The sequence below is a fragment of the Tenrec ecaudatus genome, chromosome 11 (genome assembly GCF_050624435.1).
Source record: "Tenrec ecaudatus isolate mTenEca1 chromosome 11, mTenEca1.hap1, whole genome shotgun sequence".
In the NCBI taxonomy this organism is placed as follows: Eukaryota; Metazoa; Chordata; class Mammalia; order Afrosoricida; family Tenrecidae; genus Tenrec; species Tenrec ecaudatus.
The window spans coordinates 89,409,728-89,437,168 of NC_134540.1; positions in this window are offsets into that span (position 1 = coordinate 89,409,728).

Consider the following 27,441-nt stretch of genomic DNA (forward strand, 5'->3'; position numbering starts at 1 on the left):
GGGAGATGTTTGGCCTCAACTTCAAAAAAACAAGCTCTGACAGGAAGGAACCACTCAACTAAAGACTCACCTCTTTGAGCTTCTGTGTCCTGGTCTACGGACGTGTTGACTCACAGCACGTGGAAATCAGAAAGCCATTTCCTCCAAGTGGGGGTTTCTAACGTAACAAAATCCCAATGCCCTTTTGCCCTATAATGAAAGGTTATGCTGATTTCTGACAGTCGGCTGGAAATGAAGGTCAGTTCTCACCTGTACAGATGCTCTGAGGCCCCTGAGGATGTCTTCGGCACAAGCCTATTATCTACAAAGATCCAGCAAGCACGAAAATTCCTTCCACCATTTATCATCGCATGTCTTCATCGGGGCAGAATTGTGCAGGGTCAGAAGAGAAAGCAGGAACAGACATAAAGAAGAAAAGCTGCTCCTTAGGATCCCTAAGCATATCATCCCAGACATTCATATCCATCTGGTTCACTCTCCACTCCTGACAGAAATGGCTGGGAAAGCCTCTCAATGGTGCTCAGTTATCTCTTTGGGGGCATCCTGTAGCTCCCAAGGCTGCTCAGTTGAGCAGTCCTTCAAAATCATTCCAATCTCCTCTGACCGTCTTGCCCTCTAGTGAACCTTCCTTCCGCCTCTCTGCCTTTATGAATCTGACTCAAATTCCATGTCTTCCATTACATTTTCTCTTGTCCACATCATGGGATGCTAGAAACAGAAAGAAAGTTACACGGATTCCAAATCCACTCACTTCCTGTTCTACAAACAATGACACTCACGCGACCTGTCACCACCAAGTCCATTATTCCCCCTTTGGGTTTCTGAGACTTTAAATCTTTACAGGAGCTCACAGCCTCCATTTCCTCCTTTAGGGGGTCTGAGAGGTTTGAACTGTTGACCTTACAGTGCACACATAGCCTACATCACCACCGGAGCTCCTGTTGTGATTGTCTATAATAATAGACAACTTTTTTACTCTGCGTTAGGTACAATGCACAATCAGTTACAGAACTATCACAAAACGCTGGGATTGGACATCATTGTGATTCCCACTTTACTGATGAGAAAATCAGTCCATAGAGGACAACTAGTCCATAGAGGATACCCAAGGCTCAATATCTTACGATATGAGAAGGTCAGCATTCTAAGCCAGCTATCGCATTACTTGTCACCAAACCAGACAAGCAGTAGCTTTGAAACCCAGGTCCCCAGACACCACCATTCAGTACGCCTCCCAGGCCCGTTCTCCCAGTACACAGACTTCAACTCCTCGGCCCACAGTAATTCTCTTATAGATTACTATTTCAATGGCCATACAATCACATAGTAATCATCGGTTCCCAGTCAGTGATGTCTATTGTATTATCTAATGCTGTTAAACAAGGTATGGCGATAATGCTGCCTATGCAAATCTCATGTTGGAATTCAGCATCAGATGAGACCAATCACAGGAAAAGTACATTATGGTTGGTGAAGTATAAGGTGGGAGAAAGCGAAGGAAGCCCTCCATCAGATGGATGGACAGAACAGCCTCAGCCACGGACCAAAAGAAACCAATCATCAGGAGGCAGGCACAGAACCACAGGTTTCGGTTTGTTTGACGGAAGGTCGCCATCACTTGGCGCTGGTCCCATGACAACTAACAGCAATAAAAGCAAACTGCGCCCCCTTGTTTCTGTGAGAGATGACACGAGGCCAAAGAGAGAAAGCGCCCTTCTGTCTCACAGTTGTGTGACTCTAGCTCCACATCAGCAGCAGACACTGGTACTGAAATGGATACTGCATACTACAGCCAGCTTTGGGTATGTCCTTGCAATGGACTACTCCACAATGAAGAGAACAGCTTGCTCTTTAGGAACACATTCCAGAAAAGAAATGGGAAAAAGGCTGATGGGATGAGAACCTCCCCGGGAGTGCCGGTGGCAGGCACTGTGGTGACAGTGTGCTAGGCGAATGGTAGGCAGTTCACACCCACTGGCTGCTCCGCAGAAGAAAGACGTGGCTGTCAGCTTCCATCAAGATTAAAACCTGGGACATTATATGAAGGTCGGTCTACTTGGCCCTATAGGGGCACTGTGCAATTGGATTACCTAGGAAGTGAGGTTAAGCACGTGCTTACTTATTAATCTCTAGGGAACAATGTCACACCTTTTAACCACATCACAGAGTCTGCTTCTAGGTATGGCTGGCAGCTGATGCTCTGCCAACCTCATAGCCCATTCCTACAGAATCTCTTCAAATCCACAAGCCCTATCCCTCGCTTACTAGGTAGGGAGTGCTCTGCCTTACTGGATACTTCACTCCTATTTGCTGTGGGTTGCAATTCCCTTGACGGTGATGTTTAGTCTAATGAATCGAGGCACTGAGACAAAATCACAGCAGCATCACAAAGGCAGAGACAACCAAATACCTACTAGTGGGAAAATTCAACATCACCAATACCCTTATTTTTATTTTAAAAACAGTCCTGTCACATAATTGTAACTTAAATCTGACCACGTTTGGGTTTCCTCAACGTCAGCACTTTCAACGTGTATGGAGATGGAATCACCCTTTGTTTGTGGGGGGAAAGGTTGGGGAGGGGGCTGCCCTATGAATTCCAGGATGTTTAATATTTAGCAGCATTCCTCACTTCAACGCACTGGACACCAACATCACCTCCTCCCTTGTCGTGACAACAGAATATCTCCAAAGGTTGTGCAATGTCATCTTTCCAAGCTGGCCATTCCCATTGAAAACTACCATATCCAAGTACTAATTGGGAGAAAGCACAAGAAACAGAAAAACGGGTTAAACATATGATACAGATAAATTCAAGAAAATTCAAACTTTTGGAAACTCTCTAGAACAGACAACCCAATCTCTTCAACATATGACTTATGAGAGATGGTAGAAGAAATCTGTATATTTAAAGAGACTTAGGTATATCAATCAATTGCAATTCATGGATCTTATTTGAATCCTGACCAAAGATTGATGAAAATGACAGTTTGAACCAAATGGCAATTTAAGCCCTGGGTATTTGATGTTATTCAGAGAACATTAGTAGTTCTTTTACGTTTTATAATACACTTGGTTTGATATTAAATATTGTCCTTGTCTTATAGAAATATATACTGACATTACAGATAAAATAATTTATCTCAAAAGATCTCTCAACACACAGAATCCAGGACAGATAAACTTCTCAGAACCAATATTGAGAGTAGCGATACCAGGAGGGTAGGGAGAAGGTGGGAGGAAAAGGGGGAAACCAATCATCATAATTGACATATAATCCCCCACCCCCACCTCCACCAGTGGGGACAAACAACAGAAATGTGGGTGAAGGGAGACAGCAGATGGTGTAAAATATGAAAATTAAAATAATTGGTAAATTATCAAGCGTTCATAAGGGTGGAAGGGTGGGAGGGGGAGGGGTGAAAAGAGGAGCTGATTCCAAGGCCTTAAGTAGAAAGAAAATATTTTGAAAATGATGATGGCAACATATGTACAAATGTGCTTGATACAATGAATGTATGGATTGCTATAAAAGTTGTAAGAGCCCCCCCAATAAAATGATTTTTAAATGAAAAAAAATAATCATTTATCTTGAATCTTATAAAATATAAGATGAGACCACAGGCTAAAAATATGGATGAAACAAGATAACCATAAACAATTACTACTGGGCCAATGGATATAACCAGTTCATCATGCTGTTATCTTTTTTGCATATATTTGGAATCATAGGTCAGAAAATTTAATTTAATTTTTTAAATATCATTTTATTGGGGGCTCTTATAGCCCTTATAACAAGCCATACATGAGTTATATCCATACATCAGCATATTTGTAAAAATGTTGCCATCATGATTTTCTAAACATTTACATTCTATTTGAGCCTTTGGCAACTGCTCTGCTTTTTACCCTCCCTTCCCATCTCCCACCCTTGTGATCCCCTGATAAATTATAAATTATTATTATTGTCATATCTTACACCAAATGCTGTCTCCCTTTCCCCGAGGTTTCTCACCCCTTCATCTCCCCACCTTCCCCCTACCCTCCTGGTATTGCTACTCCCATTTCTGTTCCTGAGAAGTTTATCTAACCTGGATTCCATGTGTCCTGGGCTCTTACCTGTACTTGTGTACATCTCCGACCTATCCTGCAGTGAAAGGCAGAATTGGGGTCATGATAGTGGGGGTGGGGGGTGAGGAAGTCTCATGGAACCAGAGGGATATTGTGTGTTTCATTGGGGCTATACTTTACCCTGATTGACTCATCCATCCTGCGACCCTTCTGTGAGGGGACATGTCCTCACATACACAAAAACTAATTTCTATGAGAACTTTTAATAATGAGAACCCAGAAATCTGTAGTGAATGGAACGGTGTCCTAAGTAACTAGTGCTGTGACATGCTCGTACCCCAACATCACTGCAATGGAGTTGATTTTGGCTCATAGCAACCCTGTAGGACAGAGTAGAAATGCCCCTCTGGGTTTCTGAGATTGGAAACCTTTTTCAGGAGTACAAAGCCTCATCTTTAAGCAGCTGGTGGTTTTGAACTGCTGGCCTTGTGGTTAGCACCCTAATAAGTAACCCACTCTGTCACCAGGGATCCTCTGACTTGCTGATAGTGGGAGCTTAATGAAGGATCAAGACTTGATTTTGTTTTGGTTTGGTGGGGGGGTGGGGGGTTGGACCTATGTTAACCATGTGGAATCAATTCTATGCCCTGTTTCATGGAAAGACTTCTTGAAAGTGCAACCAGTGATGTGCCTCACCGGATTGGAGATGTGTCATTGAGAAAAGCGAACAAACCTCAGACAGGAGTGGACAGGGTCTTCTTTCGCTGCTGTGCATGGACAGACATTGACGGGGGAAATGAGATGAGCATCAGCCAAGGGATCCTGAGAGCAAGGACTTCACCTCTTCTCCGTGCCCACCCTCCAGCCACCCTGCCTTCCCTCATCCTTCAGGGGAGCACACCCTAACGTCACACTGAACCTCTGCTTTACCATGACTTGTTGGTTCAGTGTGTCTCTTCCCTACAAGACATACTGCTCCATGAAAGCAGGAACTAAAATGTGCCAGTGGGTCATGTTTTCCACTTGACTTCAAGTCCGTAGCCCCAGTGCCGGGCACAGAGTAGGTGCTCAATGAAGCATTGCTAGATGAATAAATGAGCCAATAACCCATGCTCAGGAGCTCTCTGCAGAAAAGAAATAAGGTGAAGCAAGCAATGCAGGGGCATCGATGCACTGAGGCCTCTGACTTCAAGGGAAATTCCAGAGGAGATGCCCCAGCCAAACGACTGGTCAAGTAATTACTAAGGTATATGTCTTAGGAAGTCTTACATTGTGCCGAGGCAATTACATGTAATTCATAATTCGCTACAGTTTATACTTCAAAGTGACTCATGACCTTATAAAGTATAGCTAATCCCTATTCTACCTGAAACTTTTCTTCGGAAAAGTATATCTCAGTAGAGGCTTTCTCCCCTTACTTCATTTGGAAACAAGGCTATCCCCCTATCCTACAAGCATACACTGTCAATCATTTGGTGCCAACCTATTGCATTCACACACACAGAACCAGGCAGGAGCTGACCCAACTCTAATACTGGCCAGGCAAATCCAGTCTTTGAAAGAGGCCTTTAGACAGCCAACGCGCTACCTGGGCCATAAATGGATAAAGGCAGGTATGGAACAACCCTGGATTCGAAGACTAAGGTTTGATGCCATCTGCGGTTGAACCATTCCTACTGCCTGTTGACTTCAGACTTTCCTGGGCCCCATTTGCTCATTGGCAGTATGGAAGGCTTGAACAAGATAAGCACTAGAGCCCTTTCTAACTTTTTGAATTCTCCAGTTCCAAGTTTTCCTGCCGTCTTCTCAGATGCTGGCATGTAGGTTGGGAATTGTCATCCTGATCCTTGGTGAGGGCCTTTGCCCACCCCTGCCCACAAAAGCTCTCTTGGCAATCACTCTGAAGGACGTGATTATTATTTGTCTTCTGTCAGGGATCACATGTACAGTTGAATCTCAGACTGTACATCACCAGGGGGCAGGCTGGGTCTTTGAATCTGAGGACAAGTGATAGAGATGCCGCCTCTCTAACTGGCTGGCTGGACGGAGCCAATAAAGGAGGGTGAACAAACTCACAGCCCCAAACTGAAAGGGCAGTAGCCTTGCTATTCATGAGATACAGTGTTTGTGAGCCCCCAAGCACCATACCGACACTGAAAAGGGGAGTGATTTGGTGAACAAAGAGCATCTTGACACCCTTTGACACCCAGGAAAGCTGCATCACCCAATTATGTGCTTCATTCATTAGTACCACATCACTGGCGACACCATGAAAGAAATGACAAATTAGCAATTTCGCGGCACCAGCATAATACTATCATTTGTATCACAAAGTCAGCAAAATCCAGCCTCCAATAATTCAGCTCACCATTCTAACCCAGGACTGGCCATCAATACGGTTTTATGTGCCTTGTACTAATCACTAAAGTCAGATAATATGCAAGGTTAATGGTTGCAGACAGTCTGGGGAAATATCCAAGATCTGATAAGGGCACCCCCACATTACTGCAGTTCTCTATGCATAGATCCCAACCAAGAATAAGCAGAGGAAGAAAATCAATGTTTAAGGCAGTCGTAATACATCTCCCTGTGTAACATATAAATTGGCCTTTCATTTGCCCATTCACATTTCAGTTAATAAATAGTTCAGACACGGGCCACCCTGATAGTGAAGGAGTGTCACCATTGTACGCATGTCACCCCACTTGAGATATATGTTGCCACAGTACAACAGACTCCAGCCAAGTCTTTCCAATTACCAAGCCTGCCTCTTAAAGGAAACAGAAAGAGTGTGTCCGGACTTCTGATTAGGAGTTTAATATCTATATATATCAAGCCCCTCAAAACTGGGAGATGCACTTTCTGCTTCTATTGAAGCACTTTTATTGAACACGAAGCAGACAGAGCCATGCTAGTGACCTCCTTTGTCGTAGCATTGACCACTGGGGTTACTAAGCAGCCTTCCCATGACCTGCTCTACATTCGAGTTTGCTCTACCACAAATCGGACAACATCCCTAGCAAGACCTGCAGAACCTTCCATGAGTCTTTAAGACTTAATTACAGTTTTAAAGTTCCCTACAACCTTTCAGAGGCCCTGGAAAACCTTTCTGTCAACAACGAGCTGGATCATTTCGGCAGGTTCACCTTCAGAAAGATATGACCAGTTTGTAAATAAACCTCCTTCCGCGCCGTGCACACATGCAAAATCATCCCTAAATGACAGATTCTAGCCTTGGAAATGTGTTTCTCTTCCAATTTAAGTATGCATTTCTGTGTCCCGATATAATTACTACAATTTACCTTCCCAAACCAAAATAAAGCATGCTGGCAATGTGCTTAATTTGTAACTAAGCCACTAAATGCAAAATGTGAAATTGGCAGCTTGGCTGTTGTAACGTTTAGGGTAGTTTATCTCACCGGTGACAGTGAGAAACAGACCCTCTCCCAGGACTGGGAGTTTTGACAGTCGCTCCAGTGAATGAAAAATCAGCCCCACACAGCCGCCACCGCCAAGATTCTCTCTTACTCTTCGGTGGCTCCACCAGTGCTGGGAGCCGCAAAGTGGAAGCAGTTATGTCAATGAAACCCAGAGCTGGCACACCGAATTCTCACCAGCCCTGTGCTGCCTAAAGGGGAGTGGAAGCGAATAGTTATGACTGCCCTTGTATGGTAACTAGCACAGAGGGTCTGAAGGCCAGTCATCCTTCAGACGCACGCTGGGAAAGAAGCAGAATGGCACCACCACGATACCTCCGACTTCCCACCCCGGCATTCCCAAGGAGGGAAATGGAGGCAGATGTCAAACCACCACACGCTCTGAATTCGAGCAAAGTCCTCAGGAACACGGGGATTCAGGCTTCCACCACCAAAGCACAGCAAACTCACTGCCGTGGAGTCAATTCAGACTCACGTGCTCCTGCTTAGGGTTTCCAAGGCTGTGAACCAGCCTCATCTTTCTCCTGCGGAGCAGCTACTGGATTTGAACATCCAACTTTGCAGTTAGCAGCCAAACATATCGACAGCTCTACCAGGTTTGCTCAGAGGCAGAGAGGAGAGAGAGATGAATGTGGCCTGATGTCAGGTAAGAGGAAAAACCGCAAAAGAGGCTTATCCGAATAAGTGATAGATACACTGCTCAGACAGAGAAGTGACACAAAGCCTCAGAGGCCTTAACTTTTTCGGTTTCTGCCTTTAAATACACCATGCAATGGAGCAGGTATGTGAGTCCGATTAGTAGTAGCCAAGAGAAAAATACCACACCAGCCCTACCCCCTCTCCCCAAATCATCCCATTGTCATCAAATCTGACCCACGGTGACACCATGTGTGCCAGAGTAGAAGTATGCTCCAGATAGCATTTTTATGGCTGTAGATCACCAGGCCTTTCTTCCGAGGTGACTCTCAATGGCCTCACAACTTCAACTTTGTCCTTAGCTCCCAGTGGTGTCGTGGAGAACACGTTGGGTTACTAATTGTCAAATTAGCCGTCCGAAACCACCAGCTCCACCACAAGAGATACAGGAGGCCCCTAATCCTGTAACGAGTTCCCATCCCAGAGACCCACAGTGGTGGTGCTAGATAGTCCTGCAGCTTGGAGTCAGAAGGGACATGACGGCACTGAGTAGAGTCTATTTGTTAACTCTTGGCATCACCCAGGGGCTTCAAGGCCTGTAGAACCACGTCCTCATACATGCCACTGTCAACCCAGCTCCATAGAACGAAGCAGTCTTCATCTTGTAGTCAGTGGTCACAATCAGGAACTTCATCTTACAGTTTGTGGAGCACAACCTCATGGAGGTCTTTAAGGCAACATTCTGTCAGGCATGCTCCCCAAAATCCAAACTAACTGCCACTGAGTCGATTCCGACCCAGAGCAACTCTGTAAGATGAAGTAGAGCTGTCCCTATTTCCAAATCCCTGTGGAACGGACAGGTTGCCCCTGGATGAGCTATTTCATGGTTACAGTTTTGTGTTCATACTGTAAAATGTATGGAATTCCTCAGCGGGGTGACGGCAAGCCAGATGAATCTGGACAGACGTGAAAGCCCATCTACGTGCCTGCTGAGGTTGAAAAAGAGCACACTTGCTAAGTGATCCCTCTAGAGTCAGGGAGGAAAGGGGGCGCAGTTTAGTAGCTCTTAATTATAGACTTGGGCCTCCTTTTTTACGTGTAGTTTTATAGGAATTAGGGTTCAAACTTCCGTTTGGGGAATTGCAGGGCACACTTGACAGCCGACCAAGAAGGTGGCACAGCCATGATCTGCCTCTGGCTTACTTCACTGTGTCCACTGTTAAAAGTCATGTGTCCAATGTTTAGCCTCTCCCTAGCTGCATGAGATACTTCTCTGCCCTCACTCTCCCGACCCCCAGCTTGCCTACTGAGCCTAAGGCTTCCTCTGCTCAGCACTAAGGACACTGCTTCATGAAATCCTTGCCCCACCTCTCTAGAAAAACAAAACAAAAATTAAGAAAAATGGAACTTTTTAGAGGAATCTGAGCAGTAGCTCCAAGCTTAAGAAGATCTCACCAATATCTACCTATGAGTGGCCCTGGTCACTGGGAAACAAGCTTCTTGAATCTTGCTTTCTTAGATTCATAAATAAAAATTGCCCTGCTATACAAAACAGGCAGATGTGTTTTCCCCAGGGTGGGGGTGGTGGTGATGGGAGAAGTCCTATTATTTTGTTTTGTTTCCATTTTCGTCAATCCATAGAGCACTCCCTGAGGACCACACTTGACCCCATTACTAAGACCCTATCTTAGGATGAAGGAAACCGCTCCCATGGGAAGTTCACCAGGAGGCACTGGACACTGCTCAAGACCCTGCTGCTCCCCCGGGCTGCTCCACTGGGCCGCACTTCTAGCTCCCTTCTCACTTCCCCAGGCCTCCTTGCTCTTTTCGAAGCTCACTTAGGGGAAGTGCAGGAGGCACGGGGAGGTCTCTGAGCCACCCCTTGTATTCTCACAAAGGCTGTGCCCAGCTGCCAAATGACGCCAGCAGCACACATTTCGATGGGAGCCAATTTTCGGCTGCCCCAGTAGTGCAGAAATGCCAGACAGAACAGCAATTACAGCCGTGGGAAACTTTACGTTTTCCTCTCTTTTGACATTTCTGAAAGGATAGAGACATAAGCTCTTTCCCTCTTGCCCTCAGGGCAAAAGAAACACATCTAGTACTCCTTTGTTCTTGAAACTAAACATGTTACCGAACAGCATGGCATAGCCCCTCCCAGGGCAGCTGCTCCAGGTGCCCCTGGGTGCAAATGACACGACAGGGATGGGGCGTGCTGAATGGGAAGAAGCAACGCAGGAACTCATGGTCAGTCCCAACCTCCCAAGTGGCAGCCTGCATTCAAAAGAAGCAACATGGTCTATAGGGTGTCATAGACTGTCGACCTTACAATCAGCCTTAGACATGACCTTAGAGGGACTGAACATTTCTTTTTGTTAGTTTCCTTTACATATTATGAGCTAGTTTTCTTTATGTTTTAAATCATTTTATTGGGGGCTCGTAGAATCCTTATCACAATCTACACATACATCTATTGTGTCAAAAACATATGTACATTTGTTGCCATCATCATTCTCAAAACATTTGCCTTCTACTTGAGCCCTTAATATCTGCTGCTCATTTCCCCCTCCCTCTCCACACCCCTACCTCATGAACTCTTCATCATTCATAAATTATTATTATTTTGTCACATATTACACTGTCCAGCGTCTCCCCCCACCTTCTTCTCTGCTGTTCCTCCCCCAGGGAGGAGGCTATACGTAGATTCTTGTAATCAGTTCCCCCTTTCTGCCACACATTCTCTCCACCCTCCAGGCATCACCACTCTCACCACTGGTCCTGAAGGAGTCATCTGTCCTGGATTCCCTGTTTCCAGTTGCTATCTGTACCTATGTATATCCTCTGATCTAGCCAGATTTATAAGGTAGAATTGGGATCATGATAGTGAAGGGGTGAGTATTTAGGAACTAGAGGAAAGTTACGTTTCATCGTTGCTACCCTGCACCCTGACAGGTTCATCTCCTCCACACAACCCTTCAGTAAGGGTTGTCTGGTTGGTTACCATTGGACTTTGAGTCTCTACTCTGCACTCACCCACATTTTCAATGATATGATTTTTTGTTCCTTGATGCTTGATACCTGATCCCTTCGACAGCTCATGGTCACACGGGCTGGTGTGTTTCTTCCATGTGGGCTTTGTTGCTTTCTGAGCTAGATGGTCACTTATTTATCTTCAAGCCTTTAATACCCCAGATGCTATATCTTTTGATAGCCGGGCACCATTAGCTTTCTTCACCACATTTGCTTATGCAGATGTTTGTCTTCAGTGGTCATATCAGGAAGGTGGGCACCCATTGATATTATTTTTAGTTCTTTGATGTCTGATAACTGGTCCCTTCTACACCTCATGGTCAGCCAAGCTGGTGTGCTTCTTCCATGTGGGCTTTCATGCTTCTCAGCTAGATGGCCACTTGTTTATCTTCAAGCCTTTAGGATCCCAGATGCTATATCTTTTGGTAGCCAGGCACCATCAGCTTTCTTCACCACATTTGCTTATGCATACATTTATCTTCAGCAATGGTGTCAGGCAGGTGTACATCCTGGAATGCCAATTTAATAGAACAAAGTGTTCTTGCATTGAGTAAGTGCTTGAGTTGAGGCCCAATGTCCATCTGCTGCCTTAATACTAAACCTATAAATATATGCACATAGATCTGTTTCCCTACTCTCGTATAAATATATTTACATATGTAAATTCCAGTCTTTGGACCTCTATAATACCCTTTGCCACCTAGTTCTTTCCTCTATTTCTTTTTACTTTCCTCTTGTCCCACTATCATGCCCAGTCTTCTAGGTTTCCTTGCCCTTGCTGAATCCTTACCAGGCCCAGACTGACCCTGTGACACTGAGACAAACCACTAAAATCGTGCAACAGAGCAATCGCGGGAGCAGAGCAGGGAGCCCCCGAGGGAGTACAAAGGACAGACTCTGGGGCCAAAGCATTGGACCTGACTGAAGGATACACCTAGAGATGAAAAATCAGAATTTGATCTATTTACAGGTTTTTCTTTCTTTTTAAAAATTTTTTTCTTTTAATTACTTTATTCTTCTATGGGTAATTGGTTTATTTTTTGTTGTCATAGCTGTGTTCTCACTCATTGCCTATCTTGCAATGATTTGATTTTGGGTGCATATTATTATTTCTACAAATCTATCTTGATAAGATAGACTGGATGAATAGTCTGGAGGAGAAAACAACAGGACCAATGGTTCCAGGGGGGACACAGGAGAGGGGGAAGAGGGGGCAAGGAGGTGGTGCTGACCAACCCAGGGATAGGGGAGCAATAAGTGATCCAAAATCAGTAGCAAGGAATGTGTGAGTTGCCTGAACATTATCATAGCCGGTCCTAGATAAAGAATGGTAACTGTTTAGCACATGAGGGTAAGGAAAAAATGCTGCTTTTGACCAGAGAGATGAGCCCTTCGGAGCCCAGAGCCTATCAGTCCAAGCATTGGGAATAGACAAGGTGTATGGCAGACTTGCAATGAATATTAGGAGCACTGGCCTGGTGGGTGTAGTTCCAAAAATTAGTTATTGAAAACCTTATGGATCACAACAGACCATTGTTCTGCTCACTTGCGTTGTTAACATCACCGACCACCGCCATCGAGTGGATGTTGACTCACAGCTCCCCTGTAAGACAGGGGGCACTGCGACTGGGGGTTTCCAAGACTGTAACTGGTGACCGGAGTAGAAAGGCCCATGTTCTCCAGCTGCTGGTTTTGAACTGCTCACCTTATGGTGAGCAGCCCAATGCATAACCCACTACACGACCAGGGCTCTGCTCACTTCTCCAGAAGGGATCCATTACTATGGGAGGACATGATATTTGGCGAAGGAGAGAGCCAACCAGGGTGACGGAGGTCCTCTGTGGGATGGATTGGCACACCATCTCTCTCTATGGACTCGGACAGGCTGGCAATTTTGAAGGTGGTTTGGTATCAGACAAAGTTTCCTTCTGCTGCGTGAGCTGGGGTCGACTCTAAGGCAGGTAATGAATGAATGTATCCGACCAGTTAAGAAACAAGACCGGAAGCACTTAAACTTGACCTTGCATTCGAATCATGGGGAGCTAGCTCATAACGGAGTCCAAGAAGGCAGAACATGTTCTAAAACTGGTGTGGTGAGGATTGCACAACTCTTCTCAATGGGATTGAACTAGTGAAACATATGATATGTGAATTATATGCCAATAAATCAATTTTTAAAACACCCCCACAGTCATATATTGATTCTCCCGCATCTGAGGTGAGACCAGATAATTTATGTTTCTACGAAGTTCCCATGTACTGCTGATCCTGCTTGTCCAGCACTTTGAAACGACTACCTTAAAGAAGTCATCCATGTCCCTGACACGCATGAAGTGACACAGATGGACTAAGCCGGCGAATAAACAAACACATAACACAAGGAAAAATTGTATGCCAGCAAAAGGGAGAAAAATGGATGGCTGTTTGGGTGTAAGGCCAAGACCCAAGGATGGAGATTACAGGAAGATAAATTCTGCTTAATTTTGGGAACAATTTACTTCTAGATTTATTTGTTGTAAGATGGTTTGACCTCTCGTGATAGGTGTAAAGGGAAGATACCGTAGGGAGGTGTTCAAACACTCAGCTGCCAACATGATGAAGACGTGAAGAGCCAAGAAGGGAGAGGGGTCCGTTTAGACCTAGTTCAATTCTTAGTCTTTCGATTCCTATCCAATTACCTGACGGTGCTGGCACCTACATCATGGTCAGGTCCAGTCTCCCATGAGGACGCCAGCCAAGTGTGACGCCTGAAACCGGAACACCTGTCTTCCAAAACCCATGCTTAGCCCTGAAATTAGGCCTGGCTTTAAAGGCTTGACATTTGAGTTTTAAATAATAGGATCAGAAGCAGTTATGAATCACCCCCGCTATGTGAAGACGTTACTGGTATTAACTCTAATATGTCTTTAATTGATGTCGTTCCTTGGGAAGAAAGACTTTTTCAGTGTGCTTCAGCAATAAGAAAGCTTTCAAGAAACATCCCAAATTTTCATTCCTCACCTCTTTTCAAATCTAATTTGTGTTAATTCAATTAAGAGCATGTAATTTGGCTGTCACGGAAATTAAATATAAAGAAAAATGTATATTAATGCCAAGGTTTAAGAGGTAGGCACATAGAATCCAAGAAGTTTTTTTTTTAAGTTATAATTTCTCCTATAGCAGAAGTCAACTCAAAAAGAGATAGCAAGTAAAAGAAAGAAAATTACACATACACATGCAGGTCCCTTCTTTTAAATTGTTTATTATACGAAAAGCTTAAAAACACGTTACAAACCTGAAGCCAGCAAACATGTACTCAGAATTTGTTGTCTCTAATTTTCTACTTTAGCACATTTAATTCCTACACTGCATTACAAGAATCCTATACCTGCCACCATCTTCTGTGCTTGTCTCCAAATATTAAAACAGTAATCATCTCTTGATTAGGGGCCATATTTTTTTCATGGATCCATTGATAAGCAGACTATGCTGTCACCGAACAATTCTTCATACATAACCAAACAGAATTCCTGTAAAGGCTAGTGCAATGAATTGCACCCTCCAAACCCAAACCTGTTAGCATTGAATTAATTAATGCAGGACAGGCGAGAGTAGAACTCCCTCGAAGAGGTTACAAGAGTGTAAGCGTCACAGCAGTAAAGGGTCTGTCTCTGGTTCCCAGGGAGGCCGGTGGACAGGAAAGGCACCTCTTCAGTTAGCAGGCAGCTGCTTTAAGCACAGTGCCACCAGCACTCCTTACTGCCTTCCGGTTCTTATGTAATTATATCACAAACACCTCTATTTTTAGAGGTATCTAACTTTACAGATATCTAATTAAAAAAAGAGCTCTATTTCCCCTCTACAAACCACAAGCAGTGATGTAGAATAGTTCCTTAAGATCTGGCCTTTACTAATAAAACCATCTTCTCTCAATCCAGGCTACCAGCTGTGTTTCTCCACTGGTCCAATCGCTATTCTATGCAGGCAGTGTTAGACCCAGCCTTGGGCGGCATGGAAATATGAGGGGGACTTCAAAAAGTTCATGGAAAATCTCATGTTTCTCAGAAGGGCAGGGTGGGGAGAGAGGGGGAAAGGACCCTGATTATAGTGGCCTCAATTAGGTCATATGTGATAACATCGTGATCATTGTTACAATCTTATTTATTTGTTCATAGCTGCATCCCCAGGACTAAGAACAGTACCTGGTAAACTGTATAGTTGTTGTTTTTTGCTTCCAAAAAATTGACGCCTGACTCCTGCTGACCCCACGCACAATGGGACAATATGTTATCAGATCCTGAACCATCCTTGACTGTCTGTGGACCGGATCACTGGGATCCACACAGTTTTCCCTGGCTGGTTTTCAGAAGAAGGCCCCTCGGCTTTTCTTCCTAGGCTCTCAAACCTGCCCCAAGTCATAGCGATATGGCCACCTTCACTGACCAGTAAGTGATGTCCGCACATGAAGTGCATTGGCCGAGAATCAAACCTGGGGTCTGCCACATGAAGAGCAAGAATTCACCACTGAACCAAGCCATGCTTCCACTGGTACATAGTAGGTGTTCACTCAATGTTAACTGATGAAGCTAAAAATCGTTTCAGTTGAGCTACTTCTCTTAACTCTTACAATAATTCCCTTATCGTCATTTAGATCCCATCTTCCAAAACCAAACTCACTGCCACTTGGTCATTTCTGGCACATAGTGACCTGTCTCTAGGGCAGAGTTGAACTGTTGACATCAGAAACTGCAAACCTTTGAGAGGAGTAAGAAGTCTCATCTTTCTCCAGAGGTCAACAAGGGAGCAGGACCAGCCATGTCTGAATGTTTGTCTGTCTGAGGCAGGGGCTCAGAGACACAAGATCTGGTCATGAAGACTGAGCTATAATTTCCAAAGCTGGGGGAAGGAGTTGGGACTTGGTTGACCAGGACTGCAAAGCCACAGAAAGTTCCCAAGAAAGCACAGACAAAAGGGACGGTATTGACAGTTGACTGAATGCACAGAAAGGACTGGCTATGGACGAGGCCAGGCAGAAGCAAGGAGACCACTGAACAGACCCCTTACACAATTGTTAAGAAAACCCAGCAAGAACTTAGATGAGGCAGGTCAAACTTAAGGCATATGTTTTTAGAAGAAGAAGGAGGAAGAGGAGGAGGAAGAGGAGGAGGAGAAGAAGAGGCAGATCAAATCAATGTAGAGCCACTAACAACATTCTGATACCCTTCAAAAAGGTCACCCTAATATGAAACAGGGGGACCCCTGATGACTTAGGCCAACCTTGAAGTGGCCTTGTCAGAGGAAGACTTCCACGCAGGATCTTGCTTCTCCCCTTCTGCCCTGAGGCCCTCAGTGTCCAACATGCTCTGCAGCTGTCATAAACGGCCCGAGTCTCCTCCAAATGACAAACTAGGAGCTCTTTGACTGAGGAGTGAATTTCCCCTACTTCCTCTCATCTGAATCCCCACAGGTGGGTTCACCATAGGCAGAAGGTATTTATTTGGGCAGCATATTCACGGCTTCATAATCCTTAGCCTGCTTACCATAGTCCCTAGCCACGTGCCTAATATAGAAGATCCATTTTAATTTGAAGCCCACCTAGTCTACTTTATTTATCAAGGGGCTACGAGGGGGGCAGGAGTGGTGGGGGAAGGAACTGATACTCAGGGCTCAATAGAAAATAAATGTTCAGAAAATAATGATGGTAACATATATACAAGTATGCTTTACACAACTGATGTATGGATTGCTATAAGAGCCCCCAATAAAATTATCTTTTAATAAAAAATAGATTAATTAAAAAAAACATGACTCTGAAGAATGGTATTTCTTCCTGCATTTGTCTTTGGGGGGTATAGAAAGACTGAAAATTAAATTCAGAAAAGCAATTTTCTTATGATAGTGCATTTACTAATTTCAACACAAAGAAGTCAGGAAATACAGAAGTTAAGCATTTCATAGTCATTATCTCACCCACACCTCAGGTTGTGCATATTAAGCCATCATTTTAAATAGTTTAACTTGTATTGAGAAATACCAGGAGCACTGGAGATGAGTTAATGTTTCCATGAAACCCTGCCTCACTTCCTCACTCTATTGTTCACTAATCTTTAAACGTCTTGCATTGTTATGTATTTGTGTTTGGAGTCTCAAAATTAATGTCTTTTGATAGAATAGCCCTGAGTTTTATGTGGGAGCGGATACTGAAATGAATACACAACCTGGTGACAATCTCAACTTTGAAAATAGATGCCATAAGAGGTGAGTAGCCACTTAATCATAAAAAAAATTATGTCTGGTTTCTTTGATAAATGATGACTTCCCCGAGCTCATTTAAATTGGGATTGGATCCCCTTCCCCTGCAATCTCCAGCCACCCCCCCCAAAAAAAGCTTAACAGTCACATTGCAGAGCAGAGCACACTCAAGCCCTTAGAAGGTCCACGCTAGCTATTACATGTGGGAAGTGCAGCAACGTAAGACAGAGGCAGCTGGCACTGCACACAGCTCGTCAGGTAGCTGCCGAGGGCAACCGTGACCTAAATGGCTTGCAGGACATGGCTGCCCAGACGGAGAGTGGCCCCGCTTCCTCACAGCGATGCTCCCCAGCAAGGCAGCTCTCCGGCCCATTCTTGTGTGACTGGATTTACATCCTGAAGTTGGAGCCCTGAGAACACGCCTCCATCTGTTTCCCCCACTTGATTCAGAAAAGAAAACGCTCCGTGACAATAGGTGTGGTCTGTGCCTTCCAAATTGGGACTCTTGACAAGTTATGGGGCCCTCTCCGCCTCCCACCCTCCGGTTCCTGCCCTCCTAAGAATTCAATTAATAAGCTTACCCATCACGTATCAGCTGACCATGTAAATAGCCTGCAGCATAGTAAAAAGGCAGGTGGTAGTCTGATGGGATAATGGCTCAGGGAGAAAAAAATATATATCCCATTAACCCTGCTGGGCTCCTCGTGGCAAGCAGCCCTGTCCACTCGGCAGGCCGTGAATACAGGCCTCCAGCACAGCCAGGACCCGGCCCACTCAGCAGCATGGTCACAGAAGGAAGGGGTGAACTGGCGCTTGGGAGACAAAAGCCGCCACTCAGGCCCGTACACAGCATCGAGCCGGTAATTTGGCAGACCAGATTTTTAAATACTATGACCACTAATGACAGCCACCACAATAATAATAAATCTGTGTCCAGGGATTTCGGGAAGGGCCTGAGAGGCCAAAGCCCTTGACATTTGGAGGGAAACAGAGACTAGAAAAGGCAGAGGCTGCCGGCCCTCTTCTCAGCAGATCTCAGACTTGTTCTCCGGAACGTGTTTTCCTGGACCTGGCACCAGGGTTGGTGGTTTCTACCAGAGCTGCTTCAGAAATGGGAAAGCCCAGTCACAATATTGCTGGACTCGAGGACTCTGCGTCCCCAAAGCAGGCATTCGATATGAAGGCCATGCGGTCAACAAATGTGTACTGAGTGTGTTCCACATGCTAGGCACTAGCTCCTGGGCACCGAGATGCGGAAAGACGGCTATGCATCCGTTTTTGATATCTACCCTGCTGTCTCATACCTGGATGCACATAAGAGTGTCTCCCAAACCACTGACTCTCCCAAACCAGGCCTACTGCAAGGAGAAAGGTCTTGCAGACCTGAGCTTGGCAGAGATTTACTCTCAGCTCCTTCAGGTGTCCCCCTCTGAGCTGCTGCACAAGGTTGTCACTGAAGTCAAATGCCAGTCACTCCCTTCTAAGGGCCCCACCAAAAGCGCACATCTCCCTCTGACTTCCTCTGGATGCCTCCTCTGCTCGCACCCCCAGCTTGTTCACAAGGAAGGAATCCCCCCGCCCCCATGTGGCTAGTCCTCCAGCCTCCATTGCATTCTGTGGACGGTTCTTCTCAAGTCAGTCGTGAACTCCTAGAACCAGGTATACAAAAGGCGGCACCAAGGCCTCACACAGAAGCCCCTACTGCACAATCTCTTCTGTAAAATCTTCACCTACCATAATGCCTTTCCTCTCTGTCAGTTTCTCCTGAAAAGGAGAGAAAGGCCCGCTGAGTCTTACTATACTTCTCGCCCTGCTCATAGGCCCACGATGAGCATATTGGGGCTCGCTCTCTGATTAAGGTGGTGCCCTATATTAAAAGATCTATGCCTCTTTTGACTCTTATCGAAAACCTTAAGATTTTACAGCTCTTAGGAAAGATTCAGGCTGAACTTCTATCCTACTGCTGGACAACCAGGCTTGGCTGGCTTTTCACTTCTGTCCAAAAGTCTTCTCACTAGTGTGCAGCATCGATGAGTTGGTTCTTTATAAACTACTTGTCCACAGGTGGCTCATCTGGTTTCAGAAAATTTGGCTGAAGTTCGCTGTGTTAGTCCAGGTTGACTAGAGAAACAAATCCAGGGAGACTCATCCATGTACAAAAAAGAGCTTTATGTCAGAGTAATTGTATATTAAGAAAACATCCCGGCCCAGTCCAGATCAAGTCCAGAAGTCCAATATTAGCCCATATGTCTAATACTAGTCTCTAAATTCCTCTTCAGACTCACCCAACAGAAGCAATGACGCCGAATGCAGAAAAATCACAGGCCAGTGGGTGGAACGTCTTGTGGATCCAGTGGAGGTGGAAGCATCTCAGCGCTGGCCTGGGTCTCCATGTGGCTCCTCCAGCTCCAGGGCTCTGGCTCCATCTGTGCAGAGTTCCACGTAGCTTGTCAACAGGAATGTGTAGCAGAAGGAGCGTGTCTGGCCTCCTGTGAGCTATTTATTTACATCACGCCTCCAAATGAGGTCATCAAGCTGCGACCGACTGAGAATGTGGCAGTTACACGCGCTCCTGTCAACTAGTGAAGGGTCACTAGTTGACAGGAGCGCGTGTAACTGCCACATTCTCTGTGTCAGTATGTTCTGGAAGCTGGCAGACTTGTACTGCTTTGGGTACTGACACCCAACCTGGCCTTGTACTCTGACTTCCTTCTTGGACTCCAGTGACCATAGAGGAGCGTGGGCTGCCATCTTCCGACAGGATCCGACAGGAGAAGGGCTATGCCCAAGGGGAAGCACGCGAGTCCCTGTACACTGACTCCCAGTACAGGGCTCCAGCAGCATGCTATTTCTCTTGCCTCCATAGCACGAGGGCGGTCAGGAAGCCATCCTACAGCAGTATTGGTTTTGAGAGACGGGGTATTGCACTCCCGTAAAAGGTCACCATCTCAGAAACGCCCAGGGCAGCTCTGCCCTGGCCTATAACGTCACGATGAGTCAGCATTGGCAGGATGCTGTCAGATTGGTTTCGAAAATAATTAAACAAATGAGTTGCTGCGGAGTCCATCGCACTTCATGGTTTCCCCAGAGGTGACAGAGCAGAACTCGGCTCCACGGGGTGTCCAGCGGTGGAATTTGGGGAAAGCGGATTGCCAGGCCTTGCTTCCAAAGTGTCTCTGGGCAGACTAGAGCCACCAACTTTCCTTCTGCATCCAAGCTGGCCGACCACTTGCACCAGAATGGGCACCACGAGGTGAATGACATGGAAATTCTCTGCCATCGAAGTGAGTCTCATTGACAGAGACCCTCGCGACAGAGGAGAACGCGGCCTCTGTGGGGTTCTGATGCTGTAAATCTTTACAGGAACAGAGAGCCCCTCTTCCCACTGGAGGGTGGCCAATGTGCACCAATGGCTGCCCTGGCAGTTAACTGCCCCAAAGGTAACCCGTTATGCCACCAACCTTGTAAATCATCGCACAAGGGGTCTTTTTGGAAAAGCTTTCCATTAAAAGTATGCTGCCTCATCACTATTTTTATTGTCAGCGTGTACAATGGGGGACGGGGGGCGTGTACCCTGGACAAGCCCCACTCGTTAGCCACCCAAAGGCCTCCTTCTCCTGCAGAAACGAGGTAAGAGATGACACGATGCATTTATACCAGAATCGGCTACAAAGAGAAGCATTAAAATGGCAAATGGCGTATTTAAAACACTTTATGTCTTTGTCACAAGTAAAATTAAAGAAACAAAGAGACGGGGAGGGCAAACCCAGCCCTCAATGGGAAATTCAGCGCTCCCTCGTCAAGGACAGGTGGTGCTCTCACGGGCTGGACGGGGGCCAGGAAAGAGGCTCTCCATGCAAGGAAACACACGCCGCCACGCTCGCAGGCCCAAGAGCAAGCCAGCTGCATGGTTTGTGTCTTCAAGCACTTTGGAAGTCAATAAATTTAAAGGGGTGGGGGCTGGGGCATACAACTGAGTTTCTCAGAGCAGGGATCTCTGTGACAAACAGAGGCTTTCAAAGCAGCTGAGAGGTAGGAGAGGGCGTCTTCTGAAGAAACAGACCCCCAGATTGACAGGTTGCATGATACATTTTTAGAATCTTGGCAACATGCAAGTCCCCCATTTTCAGCTGCTTTTATTTTTTTATTCCCCACCCTCCACCCTGATGATAACTTTCACCCAGGCCACCAGGCTTTCATGGCTAAATTGGTTTCTTCTAGGATAATTTGGAAAAGTAAATAAAAAACAAAAACCACACCAAAGTCAATTCCACCTCCAAGAAACTCTGGAGGACAGGAAAGAACTGCCCTCTGGGCTTTCCACAACTGCACCACCTAATGGGGATAGAAAGCCTCCTCTTTCTCCCAAGGAGCAGCTGGTGATTTTGAACTGCTAACCCTGAGGTTGGCTGCCCAACACTCGTGGCTGTGAGGTGCCAACGGCTCCCTTCTCACCCATCCTGACCCTGGGAACAAGGGACCAAACCCTGCTTGTTCCCATACCTTATTCTGCTTGATGCCATTGTGTCTACCCATCTCTTGGAAGGTCTTCCTCTTTTTCATGGGCGCTCCACTTTATCACAGATGACACCCTTTTCCGGAGGCTCCAAGGAGATGAATAGCTCACTGGAGGGCAGACACATGCTCTGCTTCGTCTTCCTGCTGACATGTCAGATGTGTTACGCTTGCTAGGAGCTACGTGGAGACCCACGCCAGGGTTGAAATGCTTCTACCGCCACTGGATCCACAAGACTTTCCACCCACTAAGACTGTCTTTCTTCCTGCATGCAGCATCATTGCATGTGCTGCAGGAGCCTGAAGAAGAATTTATAGACTGGTAATGGACATATGGGCTAAGAACAGATTTGTGGATTTAACCTGGACTAGGCTGGGATGTTTTCTTTATGTACAATTGCTCTTTGATATAAAGTTCTCTCATCCATATGACTGTCCCTGGATCTGTTTCTCTAGTCTCCCCAGACTAATAGAACATATAAGAACCATCGGACTGTATTTCTGTCAAGGCAGACTTGTTTGTTCTTTGGACAGTCTATGGTACTTCCAGTACTCTTTACCGATACCATAATTCAAATTCACCGATTCTTCTCTCCTCTTTTCCTCATTCCCTACCCCACTTTCAACAGGCAGATGAGGCATCTCACCATTTTCATCAACTGTCTGACTCATAGCAGCCCGGTGGTGACCCTGGCGGAGAATACCTTCACTAGAAGAGTAACCACTTGGTACACCAACACCATATCCCTGTCCGCACACCAATGCCATCAAATCGACACTTAAAAATACCGAAACCACAAGTCCTTAAGATAGGGCCCACGGGGACCAGGCTCCATCCAAGTCAATATATCACTAGCAAAGAAAGAACACTTCCGAGACTCTAGACCACAGAAGAATTTCACCTAACTTTGTCATTCCAAATGCAAACATGCAAAGACTACTCTTCAGAGACAGATTTAAAACAACAAAGGAACATTGCTGTCCAGGGGATTCTGACTCACCCAACCCTATTGGACCGAGAGTAACTGCCTCACGGGGTTTGCAAACTGTCCCCTGTGGTGCTGGCAGGTAACTGATGGATTTCTAGCTGCATGGTCAACAATTCACTCCATCCCGCAGCTCCGAGGGAGAAAGACACACCTGTCTCCTCCCGTAGATGTTCAGCCTCAAAACGCCATAGAGAGTTGCTATGAGTTGGAATCTACTTGGAATCTACTTGGACAATCTTTATAAAAGCAAACCGCCACCTCCTTCTCCCACAGAGCACTCGGTTGGTTCAAAGCACTTACCCTTCAGTGAGCAGCCAGGCTCTGTAACGACTGCCCCACCAAGGTTTGTGAAGCAGAAATGTCGGCTTCCAGCTTCCAGGTCCACGTGTGCCTGAGCTCCTCCCGATGCCCTAGAGGGGCCCGAGCAAGATGTGCACGTGTTTGTTTTTTGGTAAAATTAGAAAGCATGAGAAGTTTTAATTTTTACTACTATTTAAACTACTGTTTCCTCTCCCCTCCTATCCCCCTTCCTAATAAGAGATACTGGAGCAGCCACGGCTTTGGAAAAATCCAACTAAAGATAAGTCGATGAAGAATATTTTTAGCTGAGGTTTGTTGGGATATAGTTATAAGATTCATAATCACTTCTCTGACTATTGCTAAAGGTGCTGAGTGAAGGAAAGGCTTTCAGAAATAATCCTACAACAGAAACATAGGTGAAGGGAGATAGCAGATGGTGTAAAATATGAAAATAAAAATTTATAAATTATCAAGGGTTCACAAGGGCGAGAGGGTGAGGGAGGGAGAGGAAAAAGAGGAGCAGATACCAAGGGCTCAAGTAGAAAGAAAATGTTTTGGACATGATGATGGCAACATATGTACAAATGTGCTTGATATAATTGATGTGTGGATTGTTCTAAGACCTGTAAGAAAACCCAATAAAATGATTTGTTAAAAAAAAGAAATAATCCTACAACCGAATTCCATATTCAAATTTTGTCTCCTTTTCCTTAATGAGGATATAAAGGTTCAGGCCATACCAAACCTGAAATGACTTTCTTAGTCTCTTTTTTTAAAACATGGGATGGGCCAAAGGTAATCCTAAAATCAGATTCTAGATTCTAATTCTGGGGACTTCTCAATGCTGACTGACACAGCTTATAATTTAGTACATACCCCCAATGACACGCTGCTACCGGTAATATATTTCATCCTCTTACAGGACTTCGGGATGGGTGATTTTTATTCTACTAAGGAGGAAATAAAGCCTGTGACAAATTATGACACTTGTCCAAGGTCACATGGCGAGTAGAAAGAACTCTTGACCATCAAGATTCCCTATGTAGAGGGTGAGAATGGATGCACCACCCAAAGAGCACAGCGCAGGTCACTGAACGGGTCCTGTAGAAACGATGGAATTGGTAGATGTTTTGTTATGCACATGCTCAGCAAGAAATGCCACAGCACCAAGAGGAGCAGCAGCAAAAAGAGAAGAAAGTAATAATAAAAAAAGATTCCCCACGCATATTAGATGATGGATTCAGGGAAAAATCAAAAAAGGTAACTAACTCTTCCATACCAGGACCAGTAGGGCTACAGTGCTGACAGCGGATCATCCACGTCCAATGAGTCACGGGTGTAAACTAAAGGAGCCCCCTGGTGGTAGAGTGGTTACAAATTGGATTGTTAGTGACAAGGTCAACAGCTCCAATCCACCAGTCGCTCCCCAGGAAAGGAACCTGCTCCTGTACAGACTGACAGTATTGGAAACCTACCAGCACAGGGGATGGGGTGAGCAAACTACTGGATGCAGTGGTTTTTCAGGGATAGAATGCTCACCTTCCTGCAGGTGACTTGGGCTCGATTTGGGACCGATGCACTTCAAGACCGGCCACTTTGTTGCCCACTGGACAACGAAGGCTTGTGTGTTGGTGTGATGTGGGACACGTTTCAGCAGAGTTTCCGGACTGAGACCGAGTAGGAAGAAAGGCCAGGTAATCTAGCTCTGAAAATCAGCCAGTGAAAACCCTCAGGAGCCCAGTGTTCCAACCTGCAATTCAGCGTGCAGCAAACACTGGGCAAGGCACCTTTGGCTGTGTCTGCAGCGACAGTGTTGTAATGAAAGGGTCTAGAAGCAGGCCGAAGCAGGGGAGCACCATGCCCCTCTTCCAGTCTGACCCTCGTCCACCGAGCACTGCTGCCAACACGATGCAACTAAGATGTTAAAGATTAAGTACTTAAATATTGTCAATTTCTCTACCACATTTCCTATCAGATGATCACGATAAAGATGTGCTGCAGGTGAATTTTTTTAAAAAGTGCTTCACGTGTATTAGAAAGGACGCCTGGGTTTATACCACTCATTTTATCGTCCATTAAGTTAAACATGGCGAAGAGACTGGGCAGAATGTACACCTGCTCGGCAAATAAGCATTCAACTCATGCAGATCTGAGCGCAGAACAATGAGACTGGAAACAGGCAGAGACGTGACCGAGACGCAAGGAAAGCGGCCACCCTGGGCGAGGTCATTCAGGAAGTCTCACTCCTCGAGCTCATTAAATGTGGCATGGGTCTCAAAAGGCTACCCTGAAATGGTTAACAGCATAGAATACATTGCTTCCCATTCCCGATTCTAATCACGCTTTCGGTCGATGCCTGAAACCCTACACAGACATAGGTTTCAAAGCAACCTGAGAACAACGCTAATACGATCACCTTCTCCATTCCCAGGTGCCACTCAGGTGTGCTGACGAGTAATCCTAGATTAATAAGCAGCCTCATATTTTAGTAGCTGGCCATTCATTGTATTTACCCTGGTGCCTCCTGGTGGTTTCAGGGCCAGCCATGTCCCAGATGGGTATTTGCTCAGCTGCAAAGGGTATCCTGATACTGCTGACAATGAGCCCCAGGCAGGCCTTCCTTCTTGAATATATTTACTGATCTTCTATCTCCTATCGTTAGCAGAAGCCCAGTGCATCGCTGTAACATGTCGCATCTTCTGCCTGCAGCTGGCGCAGATGGAGAGCCGGTATGTGTGAGAAGGCAGGCTCCCTTCTACCCAGAGTGGAGTGCACACGTTTCCTGCGTTCCATCTCCCGAGTGTCCCTTACAGAAGCCCTTGCTAAAACCGCTTTTCTGCTCTCTGACTTGGAAAGGATATATACCACTGGGCTGATCTCCCTGTTGATCCCCTGTGGATCCAGAGTTGTGTTTCCACAAAGAAGACTGCAAACGCCGGGGCGGCGGTAAACACTGTGTGGAGCGACACAAGTCAGGCACAGAAGAACAAATGTTGCATGATCTCACTCATACCAAACACTCCGAAGAGGCAAGGCGAAGGAGAGAGAGGCTTGGTTTTGGGGAGCTTTGCGTTTCTGTTTGGGGTGATGGAGCATTTTAGTCATGAGACTGGGAACGGGCGCACAGCATGATGGATGTAACTGGCTCCACTGAATTGTACACGTGAAAAGAAAATGTTGAACTGGTGAATGTCGGACACCTATCTTTTAAAAACAAATCCAGCAAAAGAAAGCATTACTCATACAAACTTCGACTCGAAGATATGTTAAGTAATTTATGAAATAAATGGAAACATAAATAAATGCACTGTCAGTATTTGCCGTCAGATTTGACTGTAAACATCAGCTGTCTTCACTTCAGCTGTCCTATACCATGGTCCCCTCCTTCCTGTAAAGTGATAGGCTAACAAATATATCTCTTTTGGAAACAGAAGTGAATCCCCTCACTGGCTTCCTATGCCTTTTGCACTGAGTCTGAAACAAAGTCTCTCGTCTGAGCAGCATTTCGGGGGTAAGATCTCTGCTCACATTTGCCTCCGTGCTTTGGAAGGCGTGGGAGTGGAGGTGAATTGTGGGAGAGGCAATCAGGAGAATTAACTTTTGAATAGCTCTTGGGAGTTCTCATCGCCTTCACAGCTGTTAACCCTAAACTTAACTCGCAGGTCACATCTTCAAGCAAGGGTTCTCCGCCATGCCATGCAGCCGGGCTCTGGCATTCAAAGGCATAGGCTTATTGGTAAGCCTCTGACCTTGGAATGTCGACCGGCAAAGAGCGCTTCTCGGACACCTTGGGTGACGTTGTGCTGCAGCGGCCGAGGACCTCTTCACCTCCCTGGGTGTGCCCTGCAGCAAGCGAGGCTGGCATAACAGAATGTTCCAAATAGCAAATTCTCCCTTCCGTCCATTCAGCCAACTACTTAATCCACTCAATGCGTTGTCATTTTGAAGTCTGTGTTTCATTTCTAGAAGCTCTATTCTTTTTCGAGCCTTCCAGCAATTCGTCTGCAGTCTCGAATTACATGGATACGTTTTCATCCTCAGTTCCTTCTTGTGTTTTATTGTCTTATTTAAGTCCCCTCTCTCATAGCTGTAGGGTGGGGAGAGCCTGTGGGATCCTGCTATCTGCGGTATCCGAGGACTTGCGTGGCTCCTCCTGGGTTTTGTAGTTTGCGGCTTTGGTGCTCCATCTCAACCGCACTTGATCCCTTGGAAGATCAATGTTGTACGGCCCT